The sequence below is a fragment of the Notamacropus eugenii genome, chromosome X (genome assembly GCF_028372415.1).
Source record: "Notamacropus eugenii isolate mMacEug1 chromosome X, mMacEug1.pri_v2, whole genome shotgun sequence".
In the NCBI taxonomy this organism is placed as follows: domain Eukaryota; kingdom Metazoa; phylum Chordata; class Mammalia; order Diprotodontia; family Macropodidae; genus Notamacropus; species Notamacropus eugenii.
Window position 1 is genome coordinate 39,325,901 of NC_092879.1, and position 13,978 is coordinate 39,339,878.

General features: G+C 33.6%; 1 protein-coding gene across 7 annotated transcripts in view; it reads left to right on the plus strand.

The window, feature by feature from the left end:
• LOC140515413 (uncharacterized) overlaps positions 1-13,978 on the plus strand; it is a 145,596-nt gene that overhangs the window by 8,560 nt on the left and 123,058 nt on the right. For 3 of the 7 annotated variants that reach the window (XM_072626083.1, XM_072626084.1, XM_072626082.1), the window contains one exon: positions 5,152-5,314. The gene's annotated coding sequence lies outside the window, so the exon portion shown is untranslated. The other 4 variants (XR_011971018.1, XR_011971017.1, XM_072626085.1 and 1 more) reach the window with 3 other exon arrangements.

Sequence of the window (13,978 nt, forward strand, 5' to 3'; positions counted from 1 at the left end):
GTGAGTATATGTGATTTTTAGAGTTAAAAATTGATCTGAAAGATCAATATGTAGCTATTCATGGTATTTATAAGCACCAGTTTTATTAAAGTTTTACTGTTGAAGATATTAATATTTTGAAGTTCCAGGTACTATTTATCTTTTTCTTAGGGTTAATTGCCTTTTTTTCCTTTTATTTTATTCCTTGTGACAGGTGATGTAGATGATGTGTCCATTTGGTGGTGCTGTTAAAACATAACCTAATCATTTCTAGCTGACTTCCATGCTTTCTGCCTTCAGAGATTTTTATCAGTTAACTAGAATGGAGTACATTTCAGTCAGGAGGTGGCATTGCCCTCAGGCCACCACCCCCTTGGCTACATCAGAGCCTGTCTTATTTAGGTGTGTTTGCACTGACTTTTCCCAAGGTTACAGTATCTCTCCTGCTTACTAAAGGGTGCTTGCCTAGAAGTTCGTAGGCTGCTCTCCTTTCTCATTGGTCTTTCTCATAAGACTGTGATGGTTCAAAATTGACCTAGGAAATGAAAATAGAATATCAGAATTATGGGAATCTCTGTAGGTCTTTGCCCCTACCCTGTATCTGAGAAATTCTTTTCAATCTGACCAACTGTCTGTATTTCATAGCATTCTACACTGTACTCACACACATGTTCATCATACACAAAAAAAGATTCAGAAAAGAATTTTTAAGAACTACTCAGTATAGGACTATGATGGCTTCACCCTCTCCCTCAGTTCTTTCAAGCATTTCTTCAAGTAGAAAATTTTCTTCTGAACACTTTTTATTTTACTCAGGTGACGAAGGGATTAGGGGCAGGAGATGTCAGTTCTAGGCCCTCATTTTGGAGGGCTGAAGAGTCATTCAAGACATTCTCTACTTGGGAATTCCTTTGTCCCCTGTCTCTATCTTTGTGATTTTACCTGTCCTTCAAAACCCAGATTTAATGCTACTTTTTCCAGGAAGTCTTTGAATTATTTCACTTTCCTCCCCTTCAGAAGTTTTCTTTCCTTCTCACCTTGAACTTCTCTTGTATGCTTATTATAGTCTTCACTATGCTTATTGATTATGTATTATTCCTCTGCTTGTCATTCATTTCAACAAATGTGCAAGGCTCCTTCTGGATTAGAAACTCCATGAAAGAAGAGAATATGTCTTACTTAGATTTTACTTTTCTTAGCACCTAGTATGGTTTACAGATATGACATAATAAATAGTAGGTAAATAAATCAATTAAATTATACCTTATTAGTTTTAATACAGTGTAATTTTCAACACCTCTTTAAGTAGTATTGAGGAGAACCATAATAATACCTTTATTATCACTCAGCTATCCGGGAATATTTTGGATATCCAGCCATGCCTCATTGTGTTCCTAACATAGAGCTAATGTTTTACTTTATGGTTGCTTTTTTCTGTAGAGAGATTAAGCTATTTTTGTTTTTAAGGATAATTGTGTTTTAATTGTTTATTTAATTCTGTAGTATTAATATTTTAACCATTTGCTATGTTCCAGTTTCACTTACCTGAACATACAAAATTATCTTGTGAAACAAAGAAAATGGAAGTAAATAAAGAGGTGTAACATGTTTTTCTTCACCTTTAGATTTTAAAATTTGGACCAAATTTTTACTGAATTAAGAGTAAGCACCCTTATTATCATCAATGTACTTTGCTTCTTTCGACTTTTTTAATAGTTTTGTTGGAGCAGTAGTATACCATTATATACAGTATTAAGAGTAGAGCCCAATGTTCCCAGAAATCATTTGTAAAATCTGAGGAATAGCACTGAGGTAGTAAAACATTAATGCAAATTCTTTGAAAAACCTCATTTTCTTTCCTATTCTTCCTTTCTTCCCTCTCCTTTCTTGCTCCCTTTTTCTCTCCCCACTTCCCCCGTCCCTTTCTCTGACCTTAGGAGTAGGGATCAATGCATTATGTTTCTATCCCTTGAAACACAGTAAATGCTTAATAAATATTTAATTGCATTTTTCCTTTTAAAAATATGTGTCTTTATTAAAGTTTTGGTTACAGATGAAGGATTATTTCCACTTCTTTGTACATCATTTTGTTTGTCTAAAAATTAAATATAATTTTGTCGTAGAAATTCTGAAGTTGTTCATCTTTTCTACAAGTAGTCAGACTTAGTGTCATGAAGATGGGATATTATATGATGAAGCTGGAGAGGTTGTTAATGGTTTTAAAAGCCTGAAAGAGAAGTTTCACATGAGTAGTATTAGAAATAAGTTTTACATGATTGCACATAAAGAACCTTTATCAAATTATTTACTGTTTTAGGGAAGGGGGAATTGAGGAAGGGAGAAATTTGGAACTCAAAAAAACTTTTAAATGAATGTTAAAAATTGCCTTTACAATGTAATTGGAAATAATAAAATGCTATTTAAAGATAAATAGAAGTTTTATGTTTTATTTCAGAGGCCATAACTAGAGTCTGCAGTTAAAGTTGTTTCACGTGACGTAAAATAAAGGAATTTTAAAAAGATTTGCATCTGTGATTTCTCTAAACCAAAACAACTCCAAATAAACAGACATGTAATACACCATGGTTGGAAATGAAAAATTGTTTTTTATGGAATTTTAAAGTTTTACTTAAAAATTTGAGGTTTCTGGATAAAGCTTCAATATAAAACATATATTTAAATGTCTTTTATAGGTTTTTAAAGAGGAAAATCAGTTGCTATTGCCCATTCTTTCAATCTAGAATACCTTTCATTTCTTTCAGGCCATAAAATGCTTTGTTGGCAGTGTAATTCCAGCAGAAGGAAGTTGCAATAATGACTGTGCCAATGCTATTAAACCCTTAAGAACAGTATTGTTCTTCTAAAATTCTTGATATATTACAAGAAGAAATGATTTCTTTTGCTGGTGATGTTTGGCTTCTGGGCTCTGGTAAAATCAAAAAATCATTTATTTTTCTATCCTTCTGTAGAATTTAAAGCATTTCAGTTTTCTCATTTATTTTCCAAGTATTCCTGAAAAGACGGTAAGGAAACATGAGACTCATTCCAGCCATTTTGAACAATTCATCTTTTTTTTTAAATTTGGGAAAGAGCTTCTTTCCTTCCCTTAAGTAATTGATGTTTAAGTCTGGTCAGTAAAGTCTCTTTGAGAAGTCTACACAAATTTGAATTTCATCACTGTATCAAGCAGGCGTTGTAAGCACCTCAAAATAGTTGGGCTTTGTAATTTTTTAAGGACTTTGCATTCTAGACTTTTAGAATTTAAAATTAGTCTTCCTTGATTCAAGCCTAATGCAGTTGAATTGATGTATTTTAGTGAATTCAGTTAATATGATATACTTAGCACTGATCTCTCTTTCAGTTTCTGATACTGTATCATTGCTGATTTTGAATTTACATGGTATATGTTGAAATTACTGTAACTGAATAGAGCATGGGCTTTGGACTTAGGAGGACCTGAGTTCCAATCTGGCCTCAGTCACTTACCAGCTGTGTGGAAATCACTTTACCCCAATTCCATTCCAAAAAAACTCTAAGAAAAAAAATCATTCTTAACTCTTTTCAGGCCTTTTAGAAAACACTTCTACAGAATTTTTTTCAACTATTTGTTAGTTAAGTGATTTACCACTATTTGACTGATATGTATGTATAATATATAATGACATCAATATTTGAATATCTTTTCAGAAAACTTTTGATAATCTTAATTTTACTATATTTTCAGTAATTTTCACTGAGCATAAACTTTAAGTGTGTTAAGTGATTACTGTTTTAAGGTTCATTTTTTTGCATTATGCCACGGTTCCCATTTTTTAATTTTATTTTTTAAATAGCTAGCTAGCTCTCTCCCAAAACATAATGCCCTTAAGCTCAAAAGAGCTTCATTTACTAAATATTTCAAGTCTTGTTCTTTGTACCCAGTTTACTAATAAATAATATTTGGAGATATGTAATCTATGTTGTACTATTTGATTAAAAAGATAGCATATATTTTTAAAAGAAATAATCGCTTTCTTATATCATATAGGAAAACACTCAGATCATGTACTTTTGGAAATGGGGCATAGTTTGAGATCCATGGGACAAAATTCCAACATGCAAAGTTCAGATAAAAGCGAGTATTCATGTTGTTGAAATATTTTTGTCAATAATATTGACTTCAGATGGAGAAAATTAACTCAGTTTGAGATTGTGGAATAAAATGTCTCTTATTGCTTCCCCCCATATGCTTTTTATATAGTTTCTTGTTCCATGTATAGTAGGTCACCCTCTTAAATTTAATTGTGAAGAAATCTTTTTCTCATTGTTTTAAATGAGGTCATACTTAATGATTTTGGGAAGAGGATAGACATTTTTGTTGGCATGAGGTTTAGAAACTTATTGAAAATTATGTCAACCTTGGACAGTTGGTCAGGAACGGAGAGGATGCTAAGTGACCTGAGGCAGGGCTTCCACAACTGATCTCCCTGAATTCCAAGGCCAGACTTCTTCAGTAGACCATATTATTTAAAATAAGAATAGACATTTCCATAGTGCTTTTAAGGTTTACAAAATGCTTTCTTCATCCCAGCCCTATGAAAGAAGTATTGAAAATAGAGTTAGTTCTACTTAAAAAATAAGATTCAAAGAGGTTGTTACCTTTCCTTGGTCATACATATCAAAAGATGGATTTTTCAGTTCAATAAACTATTATTAAATACCTTCTACATGCCAGGCATGGTACTGGGCACTGGGGATATGTATATAAGAAATACAGCCCTTGTCCTCAAGGAGCTTTGCTGTCTAATGGGGAAAGACAACACATAACAAGAAGGGAGAAAGAGGAGGGGGCTGATTGTATTAGGTACATGGCACAGGGGAGTCATGTTCTTTGGACTTTAAACCAAGCAGAGTGGAAGATTGAATGTGGAGGATTGTAAATGAGTCTCCTGATTGATTTCCAGGATTGTCCTTCAGAAAAAATTTGTTCCTGGTTTACCAGTTTTGTGTTGTAATTTTTAATCTGCACTTCACTGATTCAACTAAATATTTCCCTGATAGTGTGCTGATTCTATACAACAGATAAATATTATGGAGCATCAGGCTTAGGACTTTGATTTAATTTTTGTAGCTGTTAAAACTCATTTTAAAATAATTGATCCTAAATTTTTGTTATTTGAATTTTCTGGCAAGGTGATTTTGAAGATTCTGGAAGAAAAACAGGTGAACATACAACACTGTCTGAATATAAAAGTAATCTCATTCCAAAGGTGTTATCCCCAAATGTTGGAGATGAATTTTGTGGTGTCGTTGCTCATATTGAAATTCCAGAAGACTTCTTCTGTCAACAGTGACTGTAAGTAAATTTCATTTTACCCACTACCTGATGAATGTCAGCCCCCTTCACATTGTATATTTCTTCACATATTTTCTTGCTAATTTACAAATAGATATTTGTATTTTTAAAAACATGCTTTCTGAGGGATAGTTAGGTGGTACAGTGGATAGAGCACTGGCCGTGAAATTAGGAGGATCTGAGTTCAAATGTGGTCTCAGGCACTTTATACTTACTAGCTGTGTGACCCGTGGCAAATCACTTAACCCTGATTGCCTTGAAAAAAAATTAAAACTTAACTTCTGTCTATAGGCCAGCTTGCTGAACTTCAGTTATCTCTCAGCAAGTACTCTAATAAACTATCTACCCAGTCTGACTTTTAACCAGCCATTGGAGGTTTCTGGTGTGCACAGTTCTCAGAGAAGAGAAAATTATAGAGCCAATTGTTATGTTTGATGAAGGCTACATCAGACTATCTCGACCCACTGCTGTTAAGGATTTTCAATAAAATTATCCATTTTCTTCTCTTTAAGTGATCTATGGCATTTAGGACTAATTACTAACTAAGAGCAATAAAAATAAATTTTTCTAAATTTTCTCAATAAAGTTTTCCTATAGCAAAAGCTAAATTATCAAAATAAGTCAATTCTTTAAAAAAAAGCAACTGAGGCAGAGCCAAGATGGTAGAGTAAAGGTAGGAATCCACCTGAGCATTCTTAATTTACCCTCCAAATAACTTTAAAATTAAACACCTCAAATCTAATTCTGAAGTGGCAGAACTAACAAAAAGTTGGGTTGAAACATTTTTTCAGCCCAAGACAACGTAGATGATTGGAAGGAAAGTTCTGTCTGAGGTGGTGGTAGGGCCTAGAGCATAGTACAGTGCAGGTTGTATGCTGGCAAACCAGCAGCAGACTTTGGAGGCAGTTCAGCAGTGGCAATGGAAAGAGGTCTCATCCTGCAGACCGTGAGTGAGTCAGATAACTAATCAGAAAGAGATTACAGTGCATCCTTTGCTGGCACTGGATGTAGGACACTGTTGCATTGACAATGTGCAGTTCTGAGTTGCAGTCTTAGGGCAAAAAGAAACAAAAACCCACTAACGTTTATTGCCATAGAGGAGCAGGGGCCCTGATTACAGTTCCAGAGTAGAGAATAGTGCTTATGGTTGCTCACAAGAGAATCGGGGTGCTGTTATCTAGTTTAAGGCTTCAAAGACTGTTTTGGCTGTCCACATAGCAAAGCATAGGCCAGGACAACAGTGACTGTACCTCTCTTTAATTGCTACATCATTGGATGAACTGACAACTTATGGATCCAGTAGAATTGACTTTGAAAACAGAAGCACAAAAAAATCTGAAACTTGGGAACAGTGCCTCATACACCCCAGTATCAGAGCCCAACTTTAACATAAAGTAAAAAGTCAAGAAATAGGCTAGAAAAAACAAGTATAAACAACCTGACCATAATGATTACTGACTGTGATAATGGGGAAGATCAAACTCTAATCTCAGAAGAAGACAAAAAAAAATCAAAACAGCTATGTGCAAAGACTCAAAAAAAAAAAAAAAAAACAAAACTATTGGTTGGACACAAGCCCAAAAAGAATTCCTGTAAGAGCTCAAAAAGGATTTTAAAAATCAAATTAAAGAGGTGGAGAAAAAAATTGGGGATAAAAGAGAGCAATAGTAGAAAATCATGAAAAAAGAGTCAATAACTTGGTAAAGGAGGCACAAAAAAATGCTGAAGAAAATAACACCTTAAAAAAACACAATATACCAAATGATAAAAGAGACACAAAAATCCACTGAAGAGAACTCCTTTACAAAGCAGAATTGGCCAAATGGAACAAGTGATATGAAAGCTTCTTGAAGGAACTAATTCCTTAAAAATTTAAATTGGGCAAGTGGAAGCTAATCTAATGATTCCATGAGATATGAAGAAACAAAAGAAAATTGAAAGAATGAAAAAAATTAGAAAAAAATGTGAAATATATAATTGGAACAAATAACTGACCTGGAAAATATATCAAATAAGAGTAGGCTCAGAATTATTGGACTACCTGAAAGACATGAACAAAAGAAGAACCTAGACATCATTTTTCAAGAAATTATCATAGAAAACTGTCCCAATATCCTAGAAATAGAGAGTAAAATAGAAATTGAAAAAATGCCCTTTTAATATCCAGAGCTAAATAGAAAAATTTTACTTTAAAATTGAGGACTCACGGGAAGTGGAACAAGGTAAACATGAAAGAGAAATTATAAGGGATTCAATAAAGTTAAACTATATACATTCCATATGGAAAGATGTTACTTGCAACTCCTAATAGCTTTATCATTATTAAGGAGACAAAAGGCACGAGTGTAAGTTGGCTATGATGGGATGATTTTTGAAAAATAAAATTAAGATGTGAGAAAGTGATTCACTGGGAGAAGGTGGAAGGTTGAATATCAAAAATTATCTCCTGTAAAAAAGATGCTAAAGACAGAGCTTTTACATTAGAGGAGGAGTTGAGGGATGATAGGGAATACTTGAAACTTATTCTCATCAGAATTGGTTCAAAGAGGGAATAATACACACTCAGTTGGGTATAGAAATCTGTTTTACCTAATAGAGAAGTAAAGGGATGAGAAAAGGGGGAGTGACAGAAGGGAGAGTGGATTAGAGGAAGCAGTAATCAAGAGTCAGATTGACTTTTGAGAAGGAACAGCTTAAAAAGAGAGCAAGAAAAGGATAAATGGGGAAAAACAGGATTAAAGAAAATTATAGTAATCATAATTGTGAATGGGATGAACTCACTCAAAAAACATAAGCAGATCGCAGAACGCTGTAAAACTCAGAATCCAATAACATGTTGTCACAAGAAACATACTTGAAACAGAGAGACACCCAGAGTATAAAAAAGGACTGTTGAAGCAGAATATTTTATGCTAAAAAAGTAGGGATAGCAATCCTGATCTCAGTCACAGAAAAAGCAAAATTAGACCTAATTAAGAGAGATAAGCAGGGTTTACATTATGTTAAAGGTTCCATAGACAATAAAGTGTTACCAATACTAAACATTCAAAACTATCAATACTAAACTATATATATACCATCAAATGGTATAGCATGCAAAGTTTTAAAGGAAAAATTTAATGAGTTTAAGGAGGAAGTAGAGAAAAAATATACTAGCAGAAGACCTCAACTTCCCTATCTCAGAACTAAATAAATCTAACCAAAAAATAAACAAAAGTTAAGGAGATGAACACAGTCTTAGAAATGTTAGATATGATAGACCTCTAGAGAAAACTGAATGGGACTAGAAAGGAGTATACCTTTTTTAACCTTCACAAAAATTGACCATTTTTAGGACATTTAAAACCTCACAACCAAATGCAGAAAAGCAGAAATATTAAATGCGCCTGTTTTAGATCATAATGCAATGAAAATTATATACAATAAAGAGCCATGGGAACAGCTAATACCCAAACGAGAAAGAGTGAACAGAGAAAGAAAACTATAGATCTTATTTCCCTAGTGAATACTGATACAAAAAATTTAAATAAAATACTAGCAAGAAGAATACAGCTATGTATCACAAAGTTCATATGCTGTAACTAAGTGGGATTTATTTCAAGAATGTAAGACCTGTTCAGTGTTAGGAAAACTATCAGCATAATTGATCATATCAATAACAAAATCAATAAAAATCATGATTATCTGAATAGATCCAGAAGCTTTTGACAAAATATAATACCCATTCCTATAAAAATACTAGAGAGCACAGGAATAAATGGAGCTTTCCTTAAAATAAGTGTTATCTAAAACCATCAGCAAGAATTATCTGTAATAGGGATAAGCCAAGCAAGGATGTCCATGATCACTATTGTTATTCAATATCGTACTGGAAATATAGCTATAGCAATAAGAGAAGAAACAGAAAGTGAAGGAATTGCAATCGTCAATAAGGAAAGAAAACTATCACTTTTTGCAGATGTTATAATAGTATATTTGGAGAATTCTAGAGAATCAACTTAAAAAAACTATTTGGGATAATTAACCACGTTAGCAAAGTTCCAGGATATTAAACAAACCCACAGTAACTCTTGGCATTTCTATGTATTGCCAACAAACTCGAGCAGCAAGAGATAAAAAATTCCATTAAAAATGTAGACAGTATAAAATATTTGGGAGTCTGTCTGCCAAGGCAAACCTGGAAACTAACATAATTGCAAAACATTTTACACAAATAAAGTCAGGTAAAAAGTATTGGAAAAATATTAGTGTCTCATGGATAGGCCAAACCAATATGATAAAAATGACAATTCCACCTAGATTAATTTACTTTTTCAGTGCCATACTAATCAAACTTATGTAATAAAGTATAAAAAATAATCAAATTACCCTGGAAGAAATAAAGGTCAAGAATATCAAAAAAATTAATGAAAAATGTGAGGGAAGGTAGCCTTAGCAGTATCAGAAATCAAAATGTATTATACAGTGGTAATCATCAAAACAATCTGGTACTGGCTAAGAAACGGATCAGTAGATCAGTGGAATAAATTAGGTATACAGTACAAAGTGGTAAATGATCTTAATAATCTAGTGTTTGATAAACTCAACGATCTAAGCTTTTAGGACAAGAATTCACTATTTGACAAAAATTGATTGAAAAACTGGAAAAGTTTGGCAGAAGCAAGGTATAGACCAATATTTCACATCATATACCAACATAAGATCAATATTGAACATAAACAGTAATACCATGAGCAAATTAGAGAAACATGGAATAGTTTACCTGTCAAATCTGAGTAAGGGAAGAACTTATGACCAAATGACACCACACTGTGGAATGTAAAATGGATTATTTTTATTATATTGAATTAAAAATGTTTGCACAAACAAAACCAATGCTACCAAGATTAGAAGGAAAGAAGAAAATGTTGGTGGTGGTGGTGGGGAATTTTATGCCAAGCTTCTCTGATTAAAGTCTTCTATCAGAAGTATATAGGGAGCTGAGTCTAATTTATAAGAATGAGTCTTTATCCAATTGATAGTCAAAGGTTATGAACAAACAGTTTTCTGATGAAAAACAAAACTATATGTAATCATATAAAATGCTCTAACTTGTTATTGGTTAGAAAATGCACATTAAAACAACACTGTGGTACATACCTCACACTTATTTAATAAGACAGAAAAGGAAAATGATAAACGATTGCAAGGATGCGGGAAAGCTAGGACGTCAGTGCACTTTTGATAGAGTTGTGCACTGATCCAAATATTCTGAAGAGAAATTTGAAACTATGGCCAAAGAGCTATAAAACTATGAATACCCTTTGACCCAGCAATACCACTATTAGGTCTGTATCCCACAGAGATAAAATGAAAAGGACCTAGAGTGTATAAAATATAGCAGTTCTTTATGTGGTGACAAAGAATTGGAAATTGAGGGGATACCTATCATTTGTAGAATGGCTGAACAAGTTGTGGTATATAATTGTGACAAAACGGTATCATGCTTTAAAAAATTATGATTACATTGCTTTCAGAAAAACTTGAGAAAACTTGGTTGAATGAATATAGAATGAAGTAAATAGAACTAGGAGAGCATTGTACATAGTAACAGCATTGTTGTATGATGATCAATGTGAATGACTGAGCTATTCCTAGCAATAAATGATTCAAGACAATTCTGAAGGACTTAGGATAAAAGATGCTATCTACCCCCATAGAAAGAATTGATAGAGCCTGAATGCAGATGAAAGCATACTTTTTTACATTATTTTTCTTTTTTTGTGGCTCAGTTTTCTATTGCAACATGGCTAATATGGGAATGTTCACTGTACATGTGTACTCTATATCAAATTACTTGCCTTCTCAAGGAGGAGTTGAAGGGAATTTTAAAGTTTTCAAAGTTTCAAAAAACATGTTAAAATTGTTTTACATGTAATTGAGAAAAATGAAAAAAGTTTGAATTTTCTAAAAAGTAATCACTTTTGTATGAAGTAAAATTTTAATATTTACAGAATTATGAACTTTTTCTGAGATGTCAAAAGATGAGTTAATAAGCCAAGTCTTTTCAGTATTGTACTATTGCACAATAGAAGTAGTGGAGTTCACTATAGAAAACTGGCTTCAGAGTCAGGAAAACCTGTGTCCCAAGTCTTGTTCTGAGTGACTATAACTCTAGGCAAATCACTCAACTTCAGTTGATCCAGGCAACTCTCCAAGTTGTACATCTGTACTGGTAAAAGCAGTTTCCTCACCACAGTTTCTTCTAACAGTGAACTTACAGTTTGGACTGGAATTGCTTTAGATAATTTATTGTATCATAGCCATATCTTGCATGTACCATTTATTTTCAACCTTTCTGAAATCATTCAAGACAGCAGTTGTTATTAAGTGTCTATTCTGTGTATGGCACTGTGCTAAAACACTGGGGATGCAAAGGACAGAAAATAGTCCTTACTCTCATGGAACAAACAGCTGTACAAACAAGACATATATTGGATGAATTGGGGATGATCTCATAGGGAAGGCTCCGAGTTAAAGACTTCTTGCTGAAAGTGCAAGTTGAGCAGAGACCAGAGGGAAGCCAGGAGTTGGAATTGAGGAGGGAGAGAGATCCAGGCAAGGAGAATGGTCAGAGAGAATGCCAGGAGCAGAAAAATTTAGATATGGACTTGGGAATCAGAACCATTTTTTCTTGTGGAGATTTGGATAGAGGAAGACATAATTTTTCTATTGCAGAATTCTTTATTATTGTGACATAAATTGTTGTACACTTACCACCAAAATGAGGTTCTATTGGGCACGTTGTGAGTATGCAGTAAAGAATTGTTTATTAATTGAACCTAAAGAAGTTTTACCTAACAGAGTTCACATTTCCTCTGAAATGAAAGTTCTTCAAGACATCTTGGCAAAATGCTACATTTGAGGAAGTGGTGGCTAAAGAAGAGATGTGCTACTCTTGTTAAAACAGATTTCCAGATTTCTTAAAATACATTTAATATTAAATAGATGTGTTACTATAAATGTTAGAAAAGTATTTTGGTTCTAACACATATGTATACATATGCATACATACATACTATATATACATATATATATCTACACATATGTATATGTATATATGTCTGTATTTTTCAGAGGATAATCAGTGGTACCTTGCCAGTACTGGCACATGCTTCTGAAGTTTCTGCTTTAGTGGGCTACATTGATTACGGAAACTTTGACATCCTTAAATTGAATAAACTTTTGCCCCATGGCACCAAGATTATTGGAATTGCCAGTGCAGGCCATAAAGTGTATCTTGGCCCGTATGAAGTAGTTAAACATTTTTATATAATTTTAGGTTCACACTAAAAAATTATGGTATGGCAATTTATAGACTAAAGCCCAAAGTAAAGGTGTCGCGTTGAGAGTGACAAGGGTATTGCTTTTTCTTGGAAAATATTAGAAGAGGGAATGTGAGGTTTGTACTCTAATTTCTATAAAAGGATGAATTTTACCCATAATTTAAAAGAAGGTGACATGAAAGGAATAATTGGGAATTTATACTATGATTTCCATACAAGTATTTTATTCATTATTAACTATATTTCATTTTGGTTCTGGGCCTCTATTGTTGAATTATTCCTTTGAAAAGGATAAGCAATGTTTTAAAAAGAACTGTTTTAAGGACTGAAGCCATCACCAGGAATCTGGTCTCTGGAGGAAATTTGTGTCAGGAAGAAATTAATATGAAATAAGATCATTATGGGGAAAGTTGTAGACAAGAAGGAAAAGAGTTCTGTAGCGGAACTTATAGATAAGTCATTTAAACTCTGCGTCACGGTTTCTAAAATCCTCATCAAAGCCAGCTTTGCTGTAGGAGAGGGCAAGATATGGACAACAGATGCATCCAGTGACTTGAGAGAAATTAGTGGTAAGTAAATATTTGAGTAGTCACTCAATAGCATATATAGTGGAGTACTAAATGGGAAGTGGTCTAAGTTCAACAAAGACATGAATAAAACTATGAAGATACCTGACTGATAACTTGATTCATTCACAGGATAGGTAGACTGTGATAAGAGGAATTCATTTAAATATCAAGGAGGAAGCCTTGTCATCTCCGATTCTAACCCTAAATGAGCTCTGATTCTAAAATGCCTCTGATTCTAACCCTAACCCAATTCTAACACTAACCCTAATCCTAAATGCACTCCGATTCTAACCCTAAGCCTAAGCCTAACCCTAACCCTACCAGGCAAGAATAGACCAATCCTTGTCCTCAAGGAATTTATATTCTACTGAGAAAGACAAGAGCATTAAGAGTATAGACGGTATTAACACAAAATAAGTAAAACATAATTTTGGGAGAGTACTAGTAGCTGCAGAGATCAGGAAAGGTTTCAAAAAGAAGTTGGTGCCCGATCTCAGTCTTCAAGGATGTAAGGGATTCTGCCAGCTGAAGGCCACAAAGAGAGAGTGTTCTGTGCACGAGGCACAGCCAGTGAAAAGAAGAGCAAGAAAGGAGAAATGTGTAATGAAGCTGGAAGGATTGATGGAGGCCAAGTTGTGTTTTTTTTTAATTAATTAATTTTCTCCCAGTAAAAATAAAAACAATTTTTCACCTTAGTTTACAAAATTTTGAGTTGCAAATTCTCTCCCTTACTCGCTCCTCAATCCTCCATTGAGAAGGCAAGTACTAAA